Here is a 27,500-nt window from a genome sequence, read left to right as displayed (position 1 = left end):
CACTTATGAAGGAAAATAATCAGGAGAGAAATACCAAAGCACAAACACAGTGCACAGATCTCACCAAACAGTCACTGATTGTATATTTTGAGTGACATCTCTGGTGGTTGCCTGGCTTTACTGAGAAGTGCAAGAAGCCTACAACAACCTGTCAGCATTTATGCTACTTTAGCCTCCATTATACTGGTAAATATTACCGTGGTCAAGTTCAAGTGTCGGTGTCTTGAAGGCTCTGTCTCATAGATAATAGGGGTTATCCCACGTCTCTGAAATGATGGGTGAGAGATATTGACAGGACACTGTTTAAATGAATAACCATTAAATGAAGGCACTTCAGTCATTGGATGACAGTGACATTAATGACAGACTTGTGCAGGGCGTTTCAAATCCTTTCTGGCCACATCACTGTTTTCTTCTTCTCTCATTGGTAATTAGTTTATTAGTTGATGTCATTGATTGGCCAATGAGTCCACCTTGTTGCCAGTCCTTCTCTTTCTCTAAATCTGTTTCTCACTTTTGTCTGTCCCTTCTCATCTGATGGTTGATGGAAGACACATGCTTTCCGTGAGAAAAAATGGAAAGCTCTGCTCTGCTTTCCAAATACCCCCACCCTGGATCCCACCTTGTATCCCAAATCCTCTGTCTTCACCCGTCTCAAGATTTACAGTATTACAGAGTAACCAGCCAATATCTTCCTCCCACTCCTGACACTGTTCCTGTGCCTGTAGATTAGCTCAGTCATATACCTTTAACCTTTAAACCCCTGTGTAAAAATGTAACACACGCCACAGGCACACACACACACAACCTTCCCCCTCTCCTCCAACCCCTCTTAGTCCCCACCCTAAAGGGGGCTTTGAATGTTGAAGACGGGTGGACGATGTAGGTCAAGCGTTTTACTCCACATGTTGCTAATTCTGTAAGTTCGTAAAACATTCTATTTTATTTCTTTTTTCCCATCCCCTCAAAAGGCAGCAGGGCTTTGTCCTGAAGTGTCCAACTGGTTGCGTAAATAATGAAACCATCTAAGGCTGAATTCTAAACACTCTCTAGTACAAGCCAAGAATGTGTGTGTGCATGTGTGTGTGAGAGAGAGAGAGCGATAAAGGCATGTGTGTGTGTGTGTGTGTGTGTGTGTGTGTGTGTGTGTGTGTGTGTGTGTGTGTGTGTGTGTGTGTGTGTGTGTGTGTGTGTGTGTGTGTGTGTGTGTGTGTGTGTGTGTGTGTGTGTGTGAGAGAGAGAGAGAGAGAAAGAGAGAGAGTTTATAGGCGTTTGTGTGTGTGTTAAAGAATGCTTTTTAAAAGAAGGGGGTCTAAGAGGACACATCCATTACCACCTGTCAGAAAACAGACGCTTGGCTTAAAAGGCAAGCTGAAACTGTAAACAGAGCTCTCCAGATTTTAAACATTTCAGAAAGGCCTCTATTTGTCATCAGTTAGCGACGTGTAGCCGGCAGTATATAGCTAACATCGTCTGTCCGGTAAATTATATCTCACCAACTTTAATGGAGGAGCAGTCCAGACACAGACGTGTTCAGGTGAAATGACTCCACTATGTGATCTAGGATCCAGACACAGACGTGTTCAGGAGAAATGACTCCACTATGTGATCTTGGATCCAGACAAGGACGTGTTCAGGAGAAATGACTCCACTATGTGATCTAGGATCCAGACACAGACGTGTTCAGGAGAAATGACTCCACTATGTGATCTTGGATCCAGACACAGACATGTTCAGGAGAAATGACTCCACTATGTGATCTAGGATCCAGACACAGACATGTTCAGGAGAAATGACTCCACTATGTGATCTTGGATCCAGACACAGACGTGTTCAGGAGAAATGACTCCACTATGTGATCTAGGATCCAGACACAGACATGTTCAGGAGAAATGACTCCACTATGTGATCTAGGATCCAGACACAGACATGTTCAGGAGAAATGACTCCACTATGTGATCTAGGATCCAGACACAGACGTGTTCAGGAGAAATGACTCCACTATGTGATCTAGGATCCAGACACAGACATGTTCAGGAGAAATGACTCCACTATGTGATCTAGGATCCAGACACAGACGTGTTCAGGAGAAATGACTCCACTATGTGATCTAGGATCCAGACACAGACATGTTCAGGAGAAATGACTCCACTATGTGATCTTGGATCCAGACTTTACATGTTGTTTGGCATTGATCAAATCAAATCAAATTGTATTTGTCACATGCGCCGATACAACAGGTGTAGACGTTACAGTGAATTGCTAACTTACAAGCCCTTAACCAACAATGCAGTTTTAAGAAAAATAAAGTAAAGTATTTACTAAATAAACTGAAGTAAAAATATATATATATATAATAGATAAAAGATAATAGAAAAATAACGAATATTTAAAGCGCAACGATGAAATAACAGTAGCGAAGCTAAATACAGGGGGTTCCTGTACAGAGTCAATGTGCGGGGGCACAAGTTAGTCGAGGTAATTGAGGTAATATGTACATGTAGGTAGAGGTAAAGTGACTATGCATGGATAATAACCAGAGAGTAGCAGCAGTGTAAAAATTAAAATAGTCTGGGTAGCCATTTGATTATCTGTTCAGGAGGCTTATGGCTTGGGGGTAGAAGCTGTTAAAGAGCCTTTTGGACCTAGACTTGGCGCTTTGGTATGCTTGCCGTGCGGTAGCAGAGAGAACAGTCTATGACTAGGGTGACTCCTTCCTCTCCTCCCTCTCCCCCCCCTCTCCTCCCTCTCCTCCCCCTCTCCCCCCTCTCCCCCCCCTCTCCTCCCCCTCTCCCCCCCCCCCTCTCCTCCCCCCAGCAGGTTTGCTTCTTGCTGACAGAGATCCCAGGGAGAGCTGTGTTAATGGGAGACAGGCCTCTGCTCTCTCTCCTTCTCTCTCTCTTTCTCTCTCTCTTTTACATCCACTCCTTCTTTCCACACACATCCCATCGGAAAAACCAGGGAGGGAGAGAGGGATGATTAAATGCCTCTTTCACCATGTTAGTGGGTAGTCTTCTCATCAGTCCTAACTACAGGCCGTCTATGGTACTTCCTGTCTGTATGCCTCAGAGGAACTAGGCTGTCGGGAAGATCAGAGGTCAGACACAGAATGTGTTACAACACCACCTCAGGCTGAGACAAATGGTCAAGGGAAGCTGTCCGGTTATAGAGGAGGTAGTTTGCCAGATTGCATACTCACTCCAGTGGAATCAAGTGTATCCCTTTAAAGGGTTTGAATGAAAAGTTGCACATTTAACACATTAAGCACATCCTTCAAAACTCTTGCGATCCATCAGTTAACAAATTCTTGTTTCCTTTGAAGAGATATTTCCTTCTTCTCTTTACAATCCCCTCAGTCTTCTTTATAACCTGATAGAATGTTCCTAATGGCTTGGCAACACACAACACAGATTGACAGAAAAAAAACCTGACACATATAGGTTGTGTTCGATGGTCTTTGAGACTGGCTTCAGAGCTTGGGTTGGTCATCCCACCCTCAGAATTATAGTCTTTCACTACTTCCCCGGCCATTGACTTCCAGATCCCAAAAAATGTAAGCAAACTTTGAGAGGCCCTTTTCCGCCTTGGCACTCGCTAATCCTTTTAAGCTTTCTCAAAATTAAAATCGTTGAGATTTGAAATGACGACTATATTGAGAAAAACACCACTGAAAAATAAATACTTGATTGAGAGAGGGAGGGTGAGAATGGGGTTGCATGGCTCTCACTATCCCACCCAACAGATGTGAGAGGGGGAGAGAACATTTTAAAAACTAAATAATATCAGTTGTTTTAGGATTCTTCTCTTTGTGCCAGCTCCTTTACAACCCCTGGCCTAAGTGTTTTACAGAGACCTGGCTGCCAACAGTTCTTGGCCCAGGTTCCACTAAAACTGACCAGAACCCAGTAGAACCGTCACCCTTGGAGTAGAACAACACATCAGGTCCAATTAAGATCAGAGAGGGGGACTTATTGTAACCTGCACCCGGCTCAGTCTGTAGCAAGGACAACAAAATGAGAGGTTTTGTAGAAACCTTGGCTGTGTGTGTGGACGGAAAGAGAAACGGTCAAATAAAAGAGCCCCAGTTCACTCTATAAAGACCCTCAGGGGGTCCTAAAAAGCCTGTGTGTGTTGTGTGTGTGTATGTGGGTGTGTTGTGTGCATGTGTGTTGTGTGTGTGTGTGTGTGCGTCTTTCTCCTCTCATGGGACTGTCTAGCCCTGTTGAAGACCCCACCTCCATGACCTCCTTGTTTACAGGCCTCTAAACTCTAACCAATCAGACCTATTATTAGCCCATTGGCCTCATGGGAAAGGGAGTTAGAGTAGCAGTATAAAGACTACAGCTGCCCTGTCTTCCTTCACACTCTCCAACAGTAGGGGCCATCTTCAAACAGCAGGTAGAACAGAGGCCGCTTTCTGCTTTTCTTCCCCAGTGACGTCGTGCATCTTTCCATAGCTACCCCTCCTTTTCTTTGTTCTCCCTCTCACTCTCTCACTCCAGAGACGGAAATCGAGGGCTTTTGATACACTAGCTTGCCTCTCGTCCTGTTAAGCTCCTCTGTAAGTGATGCTTTAAATCAAAAGAGTATTCCTTACTAACTAGCGCATATGCTGTACACACACAAGCACACACAATTAATTTGCACCACCGATGCATTAGTATGGTATTAGCATGCAGACCAGACACAGACACACACACAAACACACACATGTACACACATTGTACGCCCTCCCCTCAGGGGCCCGCAAAAGAGAGGGATGTCTTTATCATGGGGAAAGAGGTGGAGCAGATGGAATCGGAATAGAGAGAAAATGACAAAATGTTCCAAATGAAAGGGAAGCCTTTAAACTCTGGGGTGACATGAAATACTAAATCTCTCCTACCCTCTGTCTTTCTCTCCCTCCCTCTCTCTCTAGCTCTCTCTGTCTCTTTCTCTCCCTCCCTCTCTCTCTAGCTCTCTCTGTCTCTTTCTCTCCCTCCCTCCCTCTCTCTCTAGCTCTCTCTGTCTCTTTCTCTCCCTCTCTCTCTCTAGCTCTCTCTGTCTCTTTCTCTCCCTCTCTCTCTCTAGCTCTCTCTGTCTCTTTCTCTCCCTCCCTCTCTCTCTAGCTCTCTCTGTTTCTTTCTCTCCCTCCCTCTCTCTCTAGCTCTCTCTCCATCTCTTTCTCTCCCTCCCTCTCTCTCTAGCTCTCTCTGTCTCTTTCTCTCCCTCCCTCCCTCTCTCTCTAGCTCTCTCTGTCTCTTTCTCTCCCTCTCTCTCTCTAGCTCTCTCTGTCTCTTTCTCTCCCTCTCTCTCTCTAGCTCTCTCTGTCTCTTTCTCTCCCTCCCTCTCTCTCTAGCTCTCTCTGTTTCTTTCTCTCCCTCCCTCTCTCTCTAGCTCTCTCTCCATCTCTTTCTCTCCCTCCCTCTCTCTCTAGCTCTCTCTGTCTCTTTCTCTCTCTAGCTCTCTCTGTCTCTTTCTCCCCCTCCCTCTCTCTCTAGCTCTCTCTGTTTCTTTCTCTCCCTCCCTCTCTCTCTAGCTCTCTCTCCATCTCTTTCTCTCCCTCCCTCTCTCTCTAGCTCTCTCTGTCTCTTTCTCTCTCTAGCTCTCTCTGTCTCTTCCTCTCCCTCTCTCTCGGTATCTCTTCCTCTCTCTTCAGCCGGTGTGGTGCAGTGTACAGACAGCATCTCTTCCTCTCTCTTTAGACAGTGGGTTGCAGTGTACAGACCACTTTCTCTGGGGATGAGGGGACATGACCCCGCCTACATTCTAAAATTGCATTTTTGTCCCCACCTCACAGTGTTATCACTTTACTGTGATACTAAAAACTGCATTGGTGTGCTTTTGGACATAAGGACTCCTCAGAGCGGTCGGGTAGGCTGTGTGCAGACAGGCTTCTGAAAGTCACGGTGCAGAGCAGAAACTAGCAACTTATTATTTGACTGATGTAGCTGGCAAAGTATTTGCTGTTTGACTTAAAATAAAAAAATATACACTAAGTTTGGGGTCACTTAGAAATGTCCTTGTTTTTGAAAGAAAAGCACATTTTTGTCCATTAAAATAACATCAAATTGATCAGAAATACAGTGTAGACATTGTTAATGTTGTAAATGACTATTGTAGCTGGAAACAGCAAATGTTTTATGGAATATCTACATAGGCGTACAGAGGCCCATTATCAGCAACCATCACTCCTGTGTTCCAATGGCACATTGTGTTAGCTAATCCAAGTTGATCATTTTAAAAGGCAAATTTATCATTAGAAAACCCTTTTGCAATTATGTTTGCACAGCTGAAAACTGTTGTTCTAATTAAAGAAGCAATAAAACTGGCCTTCTTTAGACTAGTTGAGTATCTGGAGCATCAGCATTTGTCGGTTTGATTACAGGCTCAAAATGGCCAGAAACAAAGAACTTTCTTCTGAAACTCAGTCTATTCTTAGGCTTTTCCATGCGAGAAATTGGCAAGAAACTGAAGATCTCGTACAAAGCTGTGTACTACTCCCTTCAAAGAACAGCGCAAACTGGCTCTAACCAGAAAATAAAGAGGAGTGGGAGGCCCCGGTGCACAACTGAGTATCAGATATCAAGGTAAGACCCAGATGAAGACTGTGTTGAAGTAACAATGTTAATTACAGCAACAGTGACAAAGCTACAGGACGGCAGGCAGGCTCAGGGTCAGGTCAGACAGAGGTCGGTAATCCAGAGACGGGGCAAAGGTACAGGACGGCAGGCAGGCTCAGGGTCAGGTCAGACAGAGGTCGGTAATCCAGAGACGGGGCAAAGCTACAGGACGGCAGGCAGGCTCAGGGTCAGGTCAGACAGAGGTCGGTAATCCAGAGATGGGGCAAAGGTACAGGACGGCAGGCAGGCTCAGGGTCAAGGGCAGGCAGAGTGGTCAGGCGGGTGTTACCTGCACCTTACAGTGAAATGATTACTTACAAGCCCTTAACCAACAATGCAGTTTTAAGAAAATACCTACATATAAATAAATAAATAATAAAAGTAACAAATAATTACTGAGAAGCAGTAAAATAACAATAGCGAGGCCATATACAGTGGGTACCGGTACAGAGTCAATGTGCGGGGGCACCGGTTAGTCTGGTTGCCTTATATGGAATACTGTATGACAAAAGGGGTATGTATTGAAAACAGGAGACACCTGTCTGATTTGCCCCTGTCTCTGTGGACTAACCCATTGAGGATAGCAGGGATGACACGGCGTCATGATCTTGGAAATGAGCGTACCAGGGCGCAGCGTGAGTATAGTTCCACATATTTATTTAAGTGAAACGAACAAATCAAAATAACAAAACGTGAGGACGTAGTGCCCAAACACACTAACAAAATATATCCAACAAATGCAGGTGGGGGAAAAGCCTACCTAAATATGATCCCCAATCAGAGGCAACGATTACCAGCTGCCTCTAATTGGGAACAACACAAACCACCAACCTAGAAATCTAAACACTAGATAACCCCCCCCAGTCACGCTCTGACTTAAACACCTTAGAGAACCGAGGGCTCTATGGTGTCGGTGGTGGCTCCGGTGCGGATCTTTGCCCCCGCCCAGACCACGGGTCCGGCCATGGAGCCGGGTAGAACGCCGTGCCCGGACTGGGCATCGGCGCTGAGGAGGGCCCCGGCCATGGAGCTGGGTGGGACGCCGCACCCGGACTGGGCACCGGCGCCGAGGAAGGCTCCTGCCATGGAGCGGGACTGGACGCGGGCCTGGACTGGGCACCGGCGCAGAGGAAGGCTCCGGCCTTGGAGCTGGTCTGGACGCCTTGCCTGGAAGCTCCGGACCGTTGACCCTCGCTGGAGGTTCCGGACCGTTGACCGTCGCTGGAGGTTCCGGACCGTTGACCGTCGCAGGAGGTTCCGGACCGTGGACCGTCGCAGGAGGTTCCGGACAGGGGACCGTCGCCGGAGATCCGGACTGGGGACCGTTGCCGGAAGCTCTGGACTGGGGACCGTCGCCGGAAGCTCTGGACTGGGGACCGTTGCCGGAAGCTCTGGACTGGGGACCGTCGCCGGAAGCTCTGGACTGTGAACCGTCGCTGGAAGCTCTGGACTGTGAATGCGCACTGGAGGCCTAGTGCGTGGAGCCGGTACAGGTGGCACCGGACTGGTGACACGCACTTCAGGGCGAGTGCGAGGAGGAGGCACAGGACGTACCGGACTGGGGAGGCGTACCGGAGGCCTGATGAGTGGAGCCGGCACAGGTGGCACCGGACTGGTGACACGCACTTCAGGGCGAGTGCGAGGAGGAGGCACAGGACGTACCGGACTGGAGAGGCGCACTGGAGGCCAGATGCGTGAAACCGGTGCAGATGGCACCGGACTGGTGTCACGCTCTTCAGCACGCTTGTGCTGCAGCATTCTCATCGCCACCACCTCTCTACGGAATCTTTCATCACATTCTTCCTCCAACTCCCAAACAGGCTCTGGCACTCTCCGCTGCTTGACCGCCAGCTCCATGTGCCCCCCCCCCAAAAAAAATCTTGGATTTTCTGTGGCCGTGGTCCCCGGCGTCGTCGCTGTCCTTCCATGCTCCTTGGCGACTCCCGCCAAGGAAGGGTCTCGTGTCCTCTCATGTCCTCCCAAGTCCAAAACCTCCTTACCTCGTTTTCACGCTGCTTGGTCCTTTGTTGGTGGGATATTCTGTCACGGTCTTGGAAATGAGCGGACCAAGGCGCAGCGTGAGTACAGTTCCACATATTTATTTAATTGAAACTAACAAAACAAAATAACAAAACTTACAAAGACCGTGAGGACACAGTGCCCAAACACACTAACAAATAATCAATATCCCACAAATGCAGGTGGGGGGAAAGCCTACCTAAATATGATCCCCAAACAGAGGCAACGATTACCAGCTGCCTCTAATTGGGAACCACACAAACCACCTTACATGTTGTTTGGCATTGATCAAATCAAATCAAATTGTATTTGTCACATGCGCCGATACAACAGGTGTAGACGTTACAGTGAATTGCTAACTTACAAGCCCTTAACCAACAATGCAGTTTTAAGAAAAATAAGTGTTAAAGTATTTACTAAATAAACTGAAGTAAAAAAATGATCTTCATCAGATGATCTTCATCAGATGGCACTCATAGGACTTCATGTTACACAATACATGTATGTTTTGTTTGATAAAGTTAATCTTTATGTCCAAAAATCTCAGTTTACATTGGCGCGTTATGGTCAGATATGCATTGTCTCAAACAAACATCCGGTGATGCAGTGCAGAGAGCCACATCAAATTACAGAAATACTCATCATAAACATTGATAAAAGATACAAGTGTTTAACATACGAATAAAGATAAACGTCTCCTTAATGCAACCGCTGTGTCAGATTTCAAAAAGGCTTTACGGTAAAAGCACACTTTGCGATTAAGTTAGGTCAACGCCTAGCTACAGAAACCATACAGACATTTTCCAGGCAAGAAGAGGGCTCACAAAAGACAGAAATAGCATTAAAATGAATCACTTACCTTTGATGTTCTTCATCTGGTGGCACTCCCAGGTCTCCATGTTAGACAATAGTTGTTTGTTTTGTTCGATAATGTCCCTCTTTATTTTTTGTTTGCGCATTTTGTCCAGTAATCCGAATCTACAAGGCGCGTGCACTAAGTCCAGACGAAAAGTTTTTTAAAAGTATAATAAAAGTTAGTAGAAACATGCCAAACGATGTTTAAAATCAATCCTCCAGTTGTTTTTGTCATAAATAATCAATAATATTTCAACCGGACAAAAGCTTCGTCAATAGGAAAGGAGAAACAAGAAAGGCGCGTTCCCGATCAGGCGCATGGCTGATGAATGGAAGTTTCCACTGGCCACTGATTGAAAGTGCTGTATCTCCCTAATTCTTCAGAGTAAAAGCCTGAAACAATGCCTAAAGACTGGCCACATGTAGAGGAAGCCACAGAGCTTGTGAACTGGGTCCTAAGTCTTTGTATGGTGGATAGGCTTTCAATGGAAAAACAGCCTTTCAAAATAATAGTACTTCCTGTTTGGATTTTCCTCCGGTTTTCGCCTGCCATATCAGTTATGTTATACTCACAGACACTATTTTAACAGTTTTGGAAACTTTACATTGTTTTCTATCCAAATCTACTAATTATATGCATATCCTATCTTCTGGGCCTGAGTAGCAGGCCGTTTAATTTGGGCACGCTTTTCATCCAAAATTCCGAATGCTGCCCCCTACCCTAGTGAAGTTAACATCTTTGGGAACGGGGTCAGTATTGAGTAGCTTGGATGAATAAGGTGCCCAGAGTAAACTGCCTGCTACTCATGCCCAAAAGCTAGAATATGCATATAATTAGTAGATTTGGATAGACAGCACTCTGAAGTTTCTAAAACTGTTTGAATGATGTCTGTGAGTATAACAGAACTCATATGGCAGGCAAAAACCTGAGAAAAAATCCAACCAGGAAGTGGGAAATCTGGGGTTTGTAGGTTTTCAAGTCTTTGCCTATCCAATATACAGTGTCTATGGGGTCATATTGCACATCCCAAGGCTTCCACTAGATGTCAACATCTTTAGAACCTTGTTTCAGGCTTAGACTATGAAGGGGGAGAGAATAAGAGCTGTTTGAACCAGGGGTCTGGCAGAAAGCCATGAGCCAAGTCTCGCGCGTGGCCGTGAGCACAAGCTCCATTCCTTTTCATTTCTAAAGACAAAGGAATTGTCCGGTTGGAATATTAATGAAGATTTATGATAAAAACATCCTAAAGATTGATTCTTTACATTGTTTGACATGTTTCTACGAATGTTAATGGAACTTTTTTGACTTTGTCTGGACTTAGTGCCCGCACATTGTGCATTTGGATTACTGGACTAAACGCGCAAACAAAAAGGAGGTATTTGGACATAAATGATGGACTTTATCGAACAAATCAAACATTTATTGTGGAACTGGGATTCCTGGGAGTGCATTCCGATGAAGATCATCAAAGGTAAGTGAATATTTATAACGCTATTTCTGAGTTTTGTGACACCGCTCCTTGGTTGGAAAATGGCTGTATGGTTTTCTGTGGCTAGGCGCTGACCTAACATAATTGCATGGTGTGCTTTTACCGTAAAACTTTTTTGCAATCTGACACAGCAGTTGCATTAAGGAGAAGTGTATCTTTAATTGTATGTTTAACACTTGTATCTTTTATCAATGTTTATGATGAGTATTACTGTAATTTGATGTGGCTCTGCACTTTCACCGGATGTTTGTTTGAGACAATGCATTTCTGACCATAACGCACCAATTTCAAATGAGGTTTTGGACATAAAGATTAACTTTATCGAACAAAACAAATATCTATTGTCTAACATGGAGTCCTGTGAGTGCCATCGGGTGAAGATCATCAAAGGTTAGTGATTCATTTTAACACTATTTCTGTCTTTTGTGACACCTCTCCTTCTTTGGAAAATGGCTGTATGGTTTTCTGTGACTAGGTGCTAACCTAACATAATCACAAGGTGTACTTTTGCCGTAAAGCCTTTATGAAATCAGACACTGTGGCTGGATTAACAAGAAGTTTATCTTTAAAATTATGTATAATACGTGTATGTTTGAGGAATTTTAATTATGATATTTCTGTTGTTTTGAATTTGGCGCCCTGCAATTTCACTGGCTGTTGTCGTGGTGGGACGCATATCCCATGTAAACGATGTCTGGTTTTAGAATCTATTGAGAATGACAATAGTTTCTCAATGTATTTGAACAATATTTCCAGCTCTTTCCCTTTCAATAACCACTCGGCATAAAAGGGAAAAATGTAATGCTCTGATCCAATGGAAAGGTAATAAAACACCTGATTACTTCTTAACCCTTGCACAAATAGCCTACAGCTGTGTCTGTCTCAAGGTCACTGGCACGGGAAACTCTGAGGGCCCAGAATATTTTACACAATGTTTCAAGTTTGCTAGCATGAGTTTTGGGGCGTACCAGTTGATAGTTGCTACAATGTTTCAAGTTTGTTGCAGACAGGCCATGCATTGCCAGTATGATGTATAGGATATTCATTTTAATAAGGATATTTTCTACCTACAGGCTGCAATGTTTTTATGTGTTGGCTTTATGTAGTCTTTTTTTACATAGTTGGTAGTGGCAATAAAAGTTACTTTTAGATTTGAATAATTTTCATTTAGATTCAGATAGACTGTAGATTAACCTCTCTGGGATATGTGGGACGGTAGCTTCCCACCTGGCCAACATCCAGTGAAAATGTAGAGCGATAAATTCAAATAAATTACTATACAAATTAAACTTTCATGAAATCACACATTCAATATACCAAATTAAAGCTACACTTGTTGTGAATCCAGCCAACGTGTCAGATTTCAAAAATGCTTTATGGCGAAAGCAAACAATCACAGACCATCATATTTCAACCCTCCCGGCGCAACACAAAACGCAGAAATAAAGATATAATTCATGCCTTACCTTTGACGAGCTTCTTCTGTTGGCACTCCAATATGTCGCATAAACATCACAAATGGTCCTTTTGTCCGATTAATTCCGTCGATATATATCCAAAATATCCATTTATTTGGCGCTTTTGATCCAGAAAAACACTGGTTCCAACTTGCACAACGTGACAACAAAATATCTCTAAAGTTACCTGTAAGCTTTGTCCAAACATTTCAAACTACTTTTGTAATACAACTTTAGGTATTTTTTTACGTAAATAATCGATAAAATTGAAGACGGAATCATCTTTGTTCAATACCGGAGGAAAACAATGTGTAGCATGCTTTCTGGTCACGCGCCTCTAACAAACAGTACACTTCACTGGAGCCTCATTCTGAACATGGCTACGTCTTCATTTCTCAAAGGAAAAACCTCAACCAATTTCTAAAGACTGTTGACATCCAGTGGAAGCGATAGGAACTGCAGGAAGGTCCCTTAGAAATCTGGATTCCCAATAAAATCCCATTGAAAAGAGTGACCTCAATTTTTTTGGGATCTGAATGGTTTGTCCTCTGGGTTTTGCCTGCCAAATAAGTTATGTTATAGTCACAGACATGATTCAAACAGTTTTATAAACTTCAGAGTGTTTTCTATCCAATACTAATAATAATATGCATATGGGACTGAGTAGGAGGCAGTTTACTCTGGGCACGCTTTTCATCCAAACGTGAAAATGCTGCCCCCTATCCTAGAGAAGTTAACCACAGACAATGATTTTGAGATAGAAAGACTATTATAAATAAAATGAAACTGTTCCAGAAAAATGTGCATATGAAAATCATAACTGGTACGCAGATTGGTCGACATGGCAAGACCGCTGGTGTAGCCTATTAACTAAAGGATTGGACCCTTTTTTTCAATTTTCGCCTAAAATGACATACCCAAATCTAACTGCCTGTAGCTCAGGACTTGAAGCAAGGATATACATATTCTTGATACCATTTGAAAGGAAACACTTTGAAGTTTGTGGAAATGTGAAAGGAATGTAGGATGATATAACACATTATATCTGGTAAAAGATAACACATAGAAAAAAAAACTTTTCTTGTATTTTTTTTGTACCATCTTTGAAATGCAAGAGAAAGGCCATAATGTATTATTCCAGCCCAGGCACAATTTAGATTTTGGCAACTAGATGGCAGCAGTGTATGGCAAAGTTTTAGACTGATCCAATGAACCATTGTATTTCTGTTCAACGTTTTGTACCAAATGTGCCTAATTGGTTTATTAATAACTTTTCAAGTTGAAAACTGTGCACTCTCCTCAAACAATAGCATGGTTTTCTTTCACTGTAATAGCTACTGTAAATTGGACAGTGCAGTTAGATTAACTTCTACTTCATCACAATCCCGGATCCGGGAGCACCCCCATCAGTAAAAAAGCTGACTAGCATAGCCTAGCATAGCGTCACAAGTAAATACTAGCATCTAAATATCATTAAATCACAAGTCCAAGACACCAGATGAAAGATACACATCTTGTGAATCCAGCCATCATTTCTGATTTTTAAAATGTTTTACAGGGAAGACACAATATGTATTTCTATTAGCTAACCACGATAGCAAAAGACACCACTTTTTTTTCCCACCATTTTTTTCCTGCATAGGTAGCGATCACAAATTCGACCAAATAAAGATATAAATAGTCACTAACCAAGAAACAATTTCATCAGATGACAGTCTGATAACATATTTATTGTATAGCATATGTTTTGTTAGAAAAATGTGCATATTTCAGGTATAAATCATAGTTTTACATTGCAGCCACCATCACAACTCTCACCAAAGCAACTAGAATAACTACAGAGACCAACGTGAATTACCTAAATACTCATCATAAAACATTTATGAAAAATACACAGCGTACAGCAAATGAAAGACAAAGATCTTGTGAATCCAGCCAATATTTCAGATTTTTTAAGTGTTTTACAGCGAAAACACAATATAGCATTATATTAGCTTACTACAATAGCCAACCACACAACAGCATTGATTCAAGCCAACAATAGCGATAACGAATAAACCAGCAAAAGATAATAATTTTTTCACTAACCTTCTCAAACTTCTTCAGATGACAGTCCTATAACATCATATTACACAATACATATAGAGTTTGTTCGAAAATGTGCATATTTAGCGGCACAAATCGTGGTTATACAATGAGAATAGTAGCCAAGCTGCCAACAAAATGTCGGGAGAAATCTTGGGAGAGGCACCTAATCTAATCAGTAACTAATCATAAACTTGACTAAAAAATACAGGTTGGACAGCAAATGAAAGATACATTAGTTCTTAATGCAACCGCTGTGTTCGATTTTTAAAATTAACGTTACTACGACATACAGCGTGCGTTAAAGCGAGACCGCACCGAAATTAATGGCGGAATAGTAGTTTTACATTTTTCAACAGAACAACGAATTAACATCATAAATACTTCTTACTTTTTGATGAGCTCCCATCAGAATCTTGGGCAAGTTGTCCTTTGTCCAGAGGAATCGTTGCTCGGTTGTAGATTGTCGCCTTCAACTTTGGAATTAGCAGTAAACATTAGCCATGTGGCGAAGACGTGTCCAACTCACTATAACGCAGCACTAAGAAATATCCGAAAATCGCAATATACTGATATAAACTGATATAACTCGGTTTAAAATAACTACATTATGATGTCTTTAACACCTATATCGAATAAAATCAGAGCCGGATATATCTAAGGCCTATAACGGGAGCTTTCCAGAACGCCATCCTGAGGTCTGTCTTGCGTCATGGCGAATGTTGAAAAGACTGCACCCCACGTTCCAAGACCATTTATATGGCCTCAGATCTGCCTAGCAACTCCATTCCAATTCTCACTATTTGCTGACATCTAGGGGAAGGCGTATGCAGTGCATCTCGACCAATAGAAGACATGCAAATTAATAAACTGACCCCAGAACAGCCTGCCTGATTTCAGATTTCTCACTTCCTCACAGGAAGTTTGCTCCAACTTGAGTTCTGTTTTACTCACAGATATAATTCAAACGGTTTTAGAAACTAGAGTGTTTTCTATCCAATAGTAATAATAATATGCATATTGTACGAGCAAGAATTGAGTACGAGGCAGTTTAATTTGGGAACGAAATTTTTACAAAGTGAAAACAGCACCCCCTATTGAGAAAAGGTTAACAAGAATTTAAGCTTTCTGCCAATATCAGATATGTCTATGTCCTGGGAAATGTTCTTGTTACTTACAACCTCATGCTAATCGCATTAGCCTATGTTAGCTCAACCGTCCAGCAGGGGACCCACCGATCCTGTAGAGGTTAACGGCAACTTCAGGAGCATGAAGGCAGAATTTGGGAGGAGGTTTGGAAAAGTTTTTTCTTTTCTTGTTAGGCTATCTTGATCTCTGACTCCCTCTTGAGTACTTTGTATGTCTTAATCATTTAACCAAACAGCATGCTCAAAGCATTAGACAAGTTCAGTACATACAGATGATTTTATTAAAACACATAGGGTGTGTCTTTACAGTATATGGAAAAACTGATTGGTTGAAAGAAAAAACTACTCTTGGTCGACCAATAATGTGTTTATTTTGTCAGGGACAGCCCCAGTAGAAATGCAGGAAATTAGGTTTCGATGCCCAAAACAATTCTGAGGGACGACCCCCAGACCCACCGCCAGGTTATGACCCCCAGACCCTCCACCAGCTTATGTCCCCTCCGCTTCTAAAACCAAAGTTGCGCCCCTGGTACAGACAGTATATCTTCCTCTTGCTTTCTATAGACAGTGGGTTGCAGTGTACAGACAGTATCTCTTCCTCTTGCTTTCTATAGACAGTGGGTTGCAGTGTACAGACAGTATCTCTTCCTCTTGCTTTCTATAGATAGTGGGTTGCAGTGTACAGACAGTATCTCTTCCTCTTGCTTTCTATAGACAGTGGGTTGCAGTGTACAGACAGTATATCTTCCTCTTGCTTTCTATAGACAGTGGGTTGCAGTGTACAGACAGTATCTCTTCCTCTTGTGTTCTATAGACAGTGGGTTGCAGTGTACAGACAGTATCTCTTCCTCTTGTGTTCTATAGACAGTGGGTTGCAGTGTACAGACGGTATCTCTTCCTCTTGTGTTCTATAGACAGTGGGTTGCAGTGTACAGACAGTATATCTTCCTCTTGCTTTCTATAGACAGTGGGTTGCAGTGTACAGACAGTATCTCTTCCTCTTGTGTTCTATAGACAGTGGGTTGCAGTGTACAGACGGTATCTCTTCCTCTTGCTTTCTATAGACAGTGGGTTGCAGTGTACAGACAGTATCTCTTCCTCTTGCTTTCTATAGACAGTGGGTTGCAGTGTACAGACAGTATCTCTTCCTCTTGCTTTCTATAGACAGTGGGTTGCAGTGTACAGACGGTATCTCTTCCTCTTGTGTTCTATAGACAGTGGGTTGCAGTGTACAGACAGTATATCTTCCTCTTGCTTTCTATAGACAGTGGGTTGCAGTGTACAGACAGTATATCTTCCTCTTGCTTTCTATAGACAGTGGGTTGCAGTGTACAGACAGTATCTCTTCCTCTTGTGTTCTATAGACAGTGGGTTGCAGTGTACAGACAGTATCTCTTCCTCTTGCTTTCTATAGACAGTGGGTTGCAGTGTACAGACAGTATATCTTCCTCTTGTGTTCTATAGACAGTGGGTTGCAGTGTACAGACGGTATCTCTTCCTCTTGCTTTCTATAGACAGTGGGTTGCAGTGTACAGACAGTATCTCTTCCTCTTGCTTTCTATAGACAGTGGGTTGCAGTGTACAGACAGTATATCTTCCTCTTGCTTTCTATAGACAGTGGGTTGCAGTGTACAGACAGTATCTCTTCCTCTTGTGTTCTATAGACAGTGGGTTGCAGTGTACAGATGGTATCTCTTCCTCTTGCTTTCTATAGACAGTGGGTTGCAGTGTACAGACGGTATCTCTTCCTCTTGCTTTCTATAGACAGTGGGTTGCAGTGTACAGACAGTATCTCTTCCTCTTGCTTTCTATAGACAGTGGGTTGCAGTGTACAGACGGTATCTCTTCCTCTTGCTTTCTATAGACAGTGGGTTGCAGTGTACAGACAGTATCTCTTCCTCTTGTGTTCTATAGACAGTGGGTTGCAGTGTACAGACAGTATATCTTCCTCTTGTGTTCTATAGACAGTGGGTTGCAGTGTACAGACGGTATCTCTTCCTCTTGGTTTCTATAGATAGTGGGTTGCAGTGTACAGACAGTATCTCTTCCTCTTGCTTTCTATAGACAGTGGGCTGCAGTGTACAGACAGTATCTCTTCCTCTTGCTTTCTATAGACAGTGGGTTGCAGTGTACAGACAGTATCTCTTCCTCTTGCTTTCTATAGACAGTGGGTTGCAGTGTACAGACAGTATATCTTCCTCTTGCTTTCTATAGACAGTTGGTTGCAGTGTACAGACAGTATCTCTTCCTCTTGTGTTCTATAGACAGTGGGTTGCAGTGTACAGACAGTATCTCTTCCTCTTGTGTTCTATAGACAGTGGGTTGCAGTGTACAGACAGTATCTCTTCCTCTTGCTTTCTATAGACAGTGGGTTGCAGTGTACAGACGGTATCTCTTCCTCTTGTGTTCTATAGACAGTGGGTTGCAGTGTACAGACAGTATATCTTCCTCTTGCTTTCTATAGACAGTGGGTTGCAGTGTACAGACAGTATCTCTTCCTCTTGTGTTCTATAAACAGTGGGTTGCAGTGTACAGACAGTATCTCTTCCTCTTGCTTTCTATAGACAGTGGGTTGCAGTGTACAGACAGTATCTCTTCCTCTTGTGTTCTATAGACAGTGGGTTGCAGTGTACAGACGGTATCTCTTCCTCTTGCTTTCTATAGACAGTGGGTTGCAGTGTACAGACAGTATATCTTCCTCTTGTGTTCTATAGACAGTGGGTTGCAGTGTACAGACAGTATCTCTTCCTCTTGCTTTCTATAGACAGTGGGTTGCAGTGTACAGACGGTATCTCTTCCTCTTGCTTTCTATACAGTGGGTTGCAGTGTACAGACGGTATCTCTTCCTCTTGCTTTCTATAGACAGTGGGTTGCAGTGTACAGACAGTATATCTTCCTCTTGCTTTCTATAGACAGTGGGTTGCAGTGTACAGACAGTATCTCTTCCTCTTGTGTTCTATAGACAGTGGGTTGCAGTGTACAGACGGTATCTCTTCCTCTTGCTTTCTATAGACAGTGGGTTGCAGTGTACAGACAGTATCTCTTCCTCTTGTGTTCTATAGACAGTGGGTTGCAGTGTACAGACAGTATATCTTCCTCTTGTGTTCTATAGACAGTGGGTTGCAGTGTACAGACAGTATCTCTTCCTCTTGCTTTCTATAGACAGTGGGTTGCAGTGTACAGACAGTATATCTTCCTCTTGCTTTCTATAGACAGTGGGTTGCAGTGTACAGACAGTATATCTTCCTCTTGCTTTCTATAGACAGTGGGTTGCAGTGTACAGACAGTATCTCTTCCTCTTGTGTTCTATAGACAGTGGGTTGCAGTGTACAGACAGTATATCTTCCTCTTGCTTTCTATAGACAGTGGGTTGCAGTGTACAGACAGTATCTCTTCCTCTTGCTTTCTATAGACAGTGGGTTGCAGTGTACAGACAGTATATCTTCCTCTTGCTTTCTATAGACAGTGGGTTGCAGTGTACAGACAGTATATCTTCCTCTTGCTTTCTATAGACAGTGGGTTGCAGTGTACAGACAGTATCTCTTCCTCTTGTGTTCTATAGACAGTGGGTTGCAGTGTACAGACAGTATCTCTTCCTCTTGCTTTCTATAGACAGTGGGTTGCAGTGTACAGACAGTATATCTTCCTCTTGTGTTCTATAGACAGTGGGTTGCAGTGTACAGACGGTATCTCTTCCTCTTGCTTTCTATAGACAGTGGGTTGCAGTGTAAAGACAGTATCTCTTCCTCTTGCTTTCTATAGACAGTGGGTTGCAGTGTACAGACAGTATATCTTCCTCTTGCTTTCTATAGACAGTGGGTTGCAGTGTACAGACAGTATCTCTTCCTCTTGTGTTCTATAGACAGTGGGTTGCAGTGTACAGACGGTATCTCTTCCTCTTGCTTTCTATAGACAGTGGGTTGCAGTGTACAGACGGTATCTCTTCCTCTTGCTTTCTATAGACAGTGGGTTGCAGTGTACAGACAGTATCTCTTCCTCTTGCTTTCTATAGACAGTGGGTTGCAGTGTACAGACGGTATCTCTTCCTCTTGCTTTCTATAGACAGTGGGTTGCAGTGTACAGACAGTATCTCTTCCTCTTGTGTTCTATAGACAGTGGGTTGCAGTGTACAGACAGTATATCTTCCTCTTGTGTTCTATAGACAGTGGGTTGCAGTGTACAGACGGTATCTCTTCCTCTTGCTTTCTATAGATAGTGGGTTGCAGTGTACAGACAGTATCTCTTCCTCTTACTTTCTATAGACAGTGGGCTGCAGTGTACAGACAGTATCTCTTCCTCTTGCTTTCTATAGACAGTGGGTTGCAGTGTACAGACAGTATCTCTTCCTCTTGCTTTCTATAGACAGTGGGTTGCAGTGTACAGACAGTATATCTTCCTCTTGCTTTCTATAGACAGTTGGTTGCAGTGTACAGACAGTATCTCTTCCTCTTGTGTTCTATAGACAGTGGGTTGCAGTGTACAGACAGTATCTCTTCCTCTTGTGTTCTATAGACAGTGGGTTGCAGTGTACAGACGGTATCTCTTCCTCTTGCTTTCTATAGACAGTGGGTTGCAGTGTACAGACAGTATATCTTCCTCTTGTGTTCTATAGACAGTGGGTTGCAGTGTACAGACAGTATCTCTTCCTCTTGCTTTCTATAGACAGTGGGTTGCAGTGTACAGACGGTATCTCTTCCTCTTGCTTTCTATAGACAGTGGGTTGCAGTGTACAGACGGTATCTCTTCCTCTTGCTTTCTATAGACAGTGGGTTGCAGTGTACAGACAGTATATCTTCCTCTTGCTTTCTATAGACAGTGGGTTGCAGTGTACAGACAGCATCTCTTCCTCTTGTGTTCTATAGACAGTGGGTTGCAGTGTACAGACGGTATCTTTTCCTCTTGCTTTCTATAGACAGTGGGTTGCAGTGTACAGACAGTATCTCTTCCTCTTGTGTTCTATAGACAGTGGGTTGCAGTGTACAGACAGTATATCTTCCTCTTGTGTTCTATAGACAGTGGGTTGCAGTGTACAGACAGTATCTCTTCCTCTTGCTTTCTATAGACAGTGGGTTGCAGTGTACAGACAGTATATCTTCCTCTTGCTTTCTATAGACAGTGGGTTGCAGTGTACAGACAGTATATCTTCCTCTTGCTTTCTATAGACAGTGGGTTGCAGTGTACAGACAGTATCTCTTCCTCTTGTGTTCTATAGACAGTGGGTTGCAGTGTACAGACAGTATATCTTCCTCTTGCTTTCTATAGACAGTGGGTTGCAGTGTACAGACAGTATCTCTTCCTCTTGTGTTCTATAGACAGTGGGTTGCAGTGTACAGACGGTATCTCTTCCTCTTGCTTTCTATAGACAGTGGGTTGCAGTGTACAGACAGTATCTCTTCCTCTTGCTTTCTATAGACAGTGGGTTGCAGTGTACAGACAGTATCTCTTCCTCTTGCTTTCTATAGACAGTGGGTTGCAGTGTACAGACGGTTTCTCTTCCTCTTGTGTTCTATAGACAGTGGGTTGCAGTGTACAGACAGTATATCTTCCTCTTGCTTTCTATAGACAGTGGGTTGCAGTGTACAGACAGTATATCTTCCTCTTGCTTTCTATAGACAGTGGGTTGCAGTGTACAGACAGTATCTCTTCCTCTTGTGTTCTATAGACAGTGGGTTGCAGTGTACAGACAGTATCTCTTCCTCTTGCTTTCTATAGACAGTGGGTTGCAGTGTACAGACAGTATATCTTCCTCTTGTGTTCTATAGACAGTGGGTTGCAGTGTACAGATGGTATCTCTTCCTCTTGCTTTCTATAGACAGTGGGTTGCAGTGTACAGACAGTATCTCTTCCTCTTGCTTTCTATAGACAGTGGGTTGCAGTGTACAGACAGTATATCTTCCTCTTGCTTTCTATAGACAGTGGGTTGCAGTGTACAGACAGTATATCTTCCTCTTGCTTTCTATAGACAGTGGGTTGCAGTGTACAGACAGTATATCTTCCTCTTGCTTTCTATAGACAGTGGGTTGCAGTGTACAGACAGTATCTCTTCCTCTTGTGTTCTATAGACAGTGGGTTGCAGTGTACAGACGGTATCTCTTCCTCTTGCTTTCTATAGACAGTGGGTTGCAGTGTACAGACAGTATCTCTTCCTCTTGCTTTCTATAGACAGTGGGTTGCAGTGTACAGACAGTATCTCTTCCTCTTGCTTTCTATAGACAGTGGGTTGCAGTGTACAGACGGTATCTCTTCCTCTTGTGTTCTATAGACAGTGGGTTGCAGTGTACAGACAGTATATCTTCCTCTTGCTTTCTATAGACAGTGGGTTGCAGTGTACAGACAGTATATCTTCCTCTTGCTTTCTATAGACAGTGGGTTGCAGTGTACAGACAGTATCTCTTCCTCTTGTGTTCTATAGACAGTGGGTTGCAGTGTACAGACAGTATCTCTTCCTCTTGCTTTCTATAGACAGTGGGTTGCAGTGTACAGACAGTATATCTTCCTCTTGTGTTCTATAGACAGTGGGTTGCAGTGTACAGACGGTATCTCTTCCTCTTGCTTTCTATAGACAGTGGGTTGCAGTGTACAGACAGTATCTCTTCCTCTTGCTTTCTATAGACAGTGGGTTGCAGTGTACAGACAGTATATCTTCCTCTTGCTTTCTATAGACAGTGGGTTGCAGTGTACAGACAGTATCTCTTCCTCTTGTGTTCTATAGACAGTGGGTTGCAGTGTACAGACGGTATCTCTTCCTCTTGCTTTCTATAGACAGTGGGTTGCAGTGTACAGACGGTATCTCTTCCTCTTGCTTTCTATAGACAGTGGGTTGCAGTGTACAGACAGTATCTCTTCCTCTTGCTTTCTATAGACAGTGGGTTGCAGTGTACAGACGGTATCTCTTCCTCTTGCTTTCTATAGACAGTGGGTTGCAGTGTACAGACAGTATCTCTTCCTCTTGTGTTCTATAGACAGTGGGTTGCAGTGTACAGACAGTATATCTTCCTCTTGTGTTCTATAGACAGTGGGTTGCAGTGTACAGACGGTATCTCTTCCTCTTGCTTTCTATAGATAGTGGGTTGCAGTGTACAGACAGTATCTCTTCCTCTTGCTTTCTATAGACAGTGGGCTGCAGTGTACAGACAGTATCTCTTCCTCTTGCTTTCTATAGACAGTGGGTTGCAGTGTACAGACAGTATCTCTTCCTCTTGCTTTCTATAGACAGTGGGTTGCAGTGTACAGACAGTATATCTTCCTCTTGCTTTCTATAGACAGTTGGTTGCAGTGTACAGACAGTATCTCTTCCTCTTGTGTTCTATAGACAGTGGGTTGCAGTGTACAGACAGTATCTCTTCCTCTTGTGTTCTATAGACAGTGGGTTGCAGTGTACAGACAGTATCTCTTCCTCTTGCTTTCTATAGACAGTGGGTTGCAGTGTACAGACGGTATCTCTTCCTCTTGTGTTCTATAGACAGTGGGTTGCAGTGTACAGACAGTATATCTTCCTCTTGCTTTCTATAGACAGTGGGTTGCAGTGTACAGACAGTATCTCTTCCTCTTGTGTTCTATAGACAGTGGGTTGCAGTGTACAGACAGTATCTCTTCCTCTTGCTTTCTATAGACAGTGGGTTGCAGTGTACAGACAGTATCTCTTCCTCTTGTGTTCTATAGACAGTGGGTTGCAGTGTACAGACGGTATCTCTTCCTCTTGCTTTCTATAGACAGTGGGTTGCAGTGTACAGACAGTATATCTTCCTCTTGTGTTCTATAGACAGTGGGTTGCAGTGTACAGACAGTATCTCTTCCTCTTGCTTTCTATAGACAGTGGGTTGCAGTGTACAGACGGTATCTCTTCCTCTTGCTTTCTATAGACAGTGGGTTGCAGTGTACAGACGGTATCTCTTCCTCTTGCTTTCTATAGACAGTGGGTTGCAGTGTACAGACAGTATCTCTTCCTCTTGCTTTCTATAGACAGTGGGTTGCAGTGTACAGACAGTATATCTTCCTCTTGCTTTCTATAGACAGTGGGTTGCAGTGTACAGACAGTATCTCTTCCTCTTGTGTTCTATAGACAGTGGGTTGCAGTGTACAGACGGTATCTCTTCCTCTTGCTTTCTATAGACAGTGGGTTGCAGTGTACAGACAGTATCTCTTCCTCTTGTGTTCTATAGACAGTGGGTTGCAGTGTACAGACAGTATATCTTCCTCTTGTGTTCTATAGACAGTGGGTTGCAGTGTACAGACAGTATCTCTTCCTCTTGCTTTCTATAGACAGTGGGTTGCAGTGTACAGACAGTATATCTTCCTCTTGCTTTCTATAGACAGTGGGTTGCAGTGTACAGACAGTATATCTTCCTCTTGCTTTCTATAGACAGTGGGTTGCAGTGTACAGACAGTATCTCTTCCTCTTGTGTTCTATAGACAGTGGGTTGCAGTGTACAGACGGTATCTCTTCCTCTTGTGTTCTATAGACAGTGGGTTGCAGTGTACAGACAGTATATCTTCCTCTTGCTTTCTATAGACAGTGGGTTGCAGTGTACAGACAGTATCTCTTCCTCTTGTGTTCTATAGACAGTGGGTTGCAGTGTACAGACGGTATCTCTTCCTCTTGCTTTCTATAGACAGTGGGTTGCAGTGTACAGACAGTATCTCTTCCTCTTGCTTTCTATAGACAGTGGGTTGCAGTGTACAGACAGTATCTCTTCCTCTTGCTTTCTATAGACAGTGGGTTGCAGTGTACAGACGGTATCTCTTCCTCTTGTGTTCTATAGACAGTGGGTTGCAGTGTACAGACAGTATATCTTCCTCTTGCTTTCTATAGACAGTGGGTTGCAGTGTACAGACAGTATATCTTCCTCTTGCTTTCTATAGACAGTGGGTTGCAGTGTACAGACAGTATCTCTTCCTCTTGTGTTCTATAGACAGTGGGTTGCAGTGTACAGACAGTATCTCTTCCTCTTGCTTTCTATAGACAGTGGGTTGCAGTGTACAGACAGTATATCTTCCTCTTGTGTTCTATAGACAGTGGGTTGCAGTGTACAGACAGTATCTCTTCCTCTTGCTTTCTATAGACAGTGGGTTGCAGTGTACAGACAGTATCTCTTCCTCTTGCTTTCTATAGACAGTGGGTTGCAGTGTACAGACAGTATATCTTCCTCTTGCTTTCTATAGACAGTGGGTTGCAGTGTACAGACAGTATCTCTTCCTCTTGCTTTCTATAGACAGTGGGTTGCAGTGTACAGACAGTATATCTTCCTCTTGCTTTCTATAGACAGTGGGTTGCAGTGTACAGACAGTATCTCTTCCTCTTGCTTTCTATAGACAGTGGGTTGCAGTGTACAGACAGTATCTCTTCCTCTTGTGTTCTATAGACAGTGGGTTGCAGTGTACAGACAGTATCTCTTCCTCTTGCTTTCTATAGACAGTGGGTTGCAGTGTACAGACAGTATATCTTCCTCTTGCTTTCTATAGACAGTGGGTTGCAGTGTACAGACAGTATATCTTCCTCTTGCTTTCTATAGACAGTGGGTTGCAGTGTACAGACAGTATCTCTTCCTCTTGTGTTCTATAGACAGTGGGTTGCAGTGTACAGACAGTATCTCTTCCTCTTGCTTTCTATAGACAGTGGGTTGCAGTGTACAGACAGTATATCTTCCTCTTGTGTTCTATAGACAGTGGGTTGCAGTGTACAGACAGTATCTCTTCCTCTTGCTTTCTATAGACAGTGGGTTGCAGTGTACAGACAGTATCTCTTCCTCTTGCTTTCTATAGACAGTGGGTTGCAGTGTACAGACAGTATATCTTCCTCTAGTGTAGACAGTGGTAATCTATAGACAGTGGGTTGCAGTGTACAGACAGTATCTCTTCCTCTTGCTTTCTATAGACAGTGGGTTGCAGTGTACAGACAGTATATCTTCCTCTTGCTTTCTATAGACAGTGGGTTGCAGTGTACAGACAGTATCTCTTCCTCTTGTGTTCTATAGACAGTGGGTTGCAGTGTACAGACAGGTATCTCTTCCTCTTGCTTTCTATAGACAGTGGGTTGCAGTGTACAGACAGTATCTCTTCTCTATAGACAGTGGTTGCAGTGTACAGACAGTATCTCTTCCTCTTTGCTTTCTATAGACAGTGGGTTGCAGTGTACAGACGGTATCTCTTCCTCTTGCTTTCTATAGACAGTGGGTTGCAGTGTACAGACAGTATCTCTTCCTCTTGCTTTCTATAGACAGTGGGTTGCAGTGTACAGACAGTATCTCTTCCTCTTGCTTTCTATAGACAGTGGGTTGCAGTGTACAGACAGTATCTCTTCCTCTTGCTTTCTATAGACAGTGGGTTGCAGTGTACAGACAGTATCTCTTCCTCTTGTGTTCTATAGACAGTGGGTTGCAGTGTACAGACAGTATATCTTCCTCTTGCTGTTCTATAGACAGTGGGTTGCAGTGTACAGACGGTATCTCTTCCTCTTGCTTTCTATAGACAGTGGGTTGCAGTGTACAGACAGTATCTCTTCCTCTTGCTTTCTATAGACAGTGGGTTGCAGTGTACAGACAGTATCTCTTCCTCTTGCTTTCTATAGACAGTGGGTTGCAGTGTACAGACAGTATCTCTTCCTCTTGCTTTCTATAGACAGTGGGTTGCAGTGTACAGACAGTATCTCTTCCTCTTGCTTTCTATAGACAGTGGGTTGCAGTGTACAGACAGTATCTCTTCCTCTTGCTTTCTATAGACAGTGGGTTGCAGTGTACAGACAGTATCTCTTCCTCTTGCTTTCTATAGACAGTGGGTTGCAGTGTACAGACAGTATCTCTTCCTCTTGCTTTCTATAGACAGTGGGTTGCAGTGTACAGACAGTATCTCTTCCTCTTGCTTTCTATAGACAGTGGGTTGCAGTGTACAGACAGTATCTCTTCCTCTTGCTTTCTATAGACAGTGGGTTGCAGTGTACAGACAGTATATCTTCCTCTTGCTTTCTATAGACAGTGGGTTGCAGTGTACAGACAGTATCTCTTCCTCTTGCTGTTCTATAGACAGTGGGTTGCAGTGTACAGACAGTATCTCTTCCTCTTGCTTTCTATAGACAGTGGGTTGCAGTGTACAGACAGTATCTCTTCCTCTTGTGTTCTATAGACAGTGGGTTGCAGTGTACAGACAGTATCTCTTCCTCTTGCTTTCTATAGACAGTGGGTTGCAGTGTACAGACAGTATATCTTCTCTTGCTTTTCTATAGACAGTGGGTTACAGTGTACAGACAGTAATCTCTTCATCTTGTGTTTCTATAGACAGTGGGTGCAGTTGTACAGACAGATACTCTTCCTCTTGCTTTCTATAGCCAGTGGGTTGCAGTGTACAGACAGGTATCTCTTCCCTCTTGTGTTCTATAGACAGTTGGTTGCAGTGTACCGACAGGTATCTCTTCCTCTGTGATTTCTATAAGGACAGTGGGGTTGCAGTTGTAACAGACGGATATCTCGTCCTCTGCTTTCTATAGGACAGTGGGTTGCAGGTGTACAGACAGATATCTCTTCCTCTTGCTTATCTCTAGAGACCAGTGGGTTGCAGTGTACAGACAGTATCTATTCCTCTGCTTCATAGACAGTGGGCAGGTACAGACAGTATCTCTTCCTCTTGCTTTTCTATAGGACGTGGGTTGCAGTTTACAGGACAGTATCTTCTTCTCTTTGGCCTTCTATAGACAGTGGGTTGCAGTTGTTACAGACAGTATCTCTTCCTCTTGCTTTTCTAGGGTTTGCAGTGTACCAGCCCAGTCTCTCTTCTCTGTGTCTATCGACAGTGGTTTGCCAGTTTGTACAGACAGTTATCTCTCCTCTTGGCTTTCTATAGACATTGGGTTGC

General features: G+C 43.3%; 1 pseudogene; it reads right to left on the bottom strand.

Annotated features, from left to right (window-relative positions):
* Positions 1 to 7,487: 7,487 nt before the first annotated feature.
* Positions 7,488 to 27,500, bottom strand: part of LOC120040981 — a 49,500-nt pseudogene continuing 29,487 nt past the window's right edge.

This window comes from Salvelinus namaycush, unplaced genomic scaffold (assembly GCF_016432855.1).
Source record: "Salvelinus namaycush isolate Seneca unplaced genomic scaffold, SaNama_1.0 Scaffold399, whole genome shotgun sequence".
NCBI lineage: Eukaryota > Metazoa > Chordata > Actinopteri > Salmoniformes > Salmonidae > Salvelinus > Salvelinus namaycush.
The sequence above is the reverse complement of the archived record's forward strand: the minus strand, read 5'-3'. Positions and strand labels throughout refer to the sequence as shown.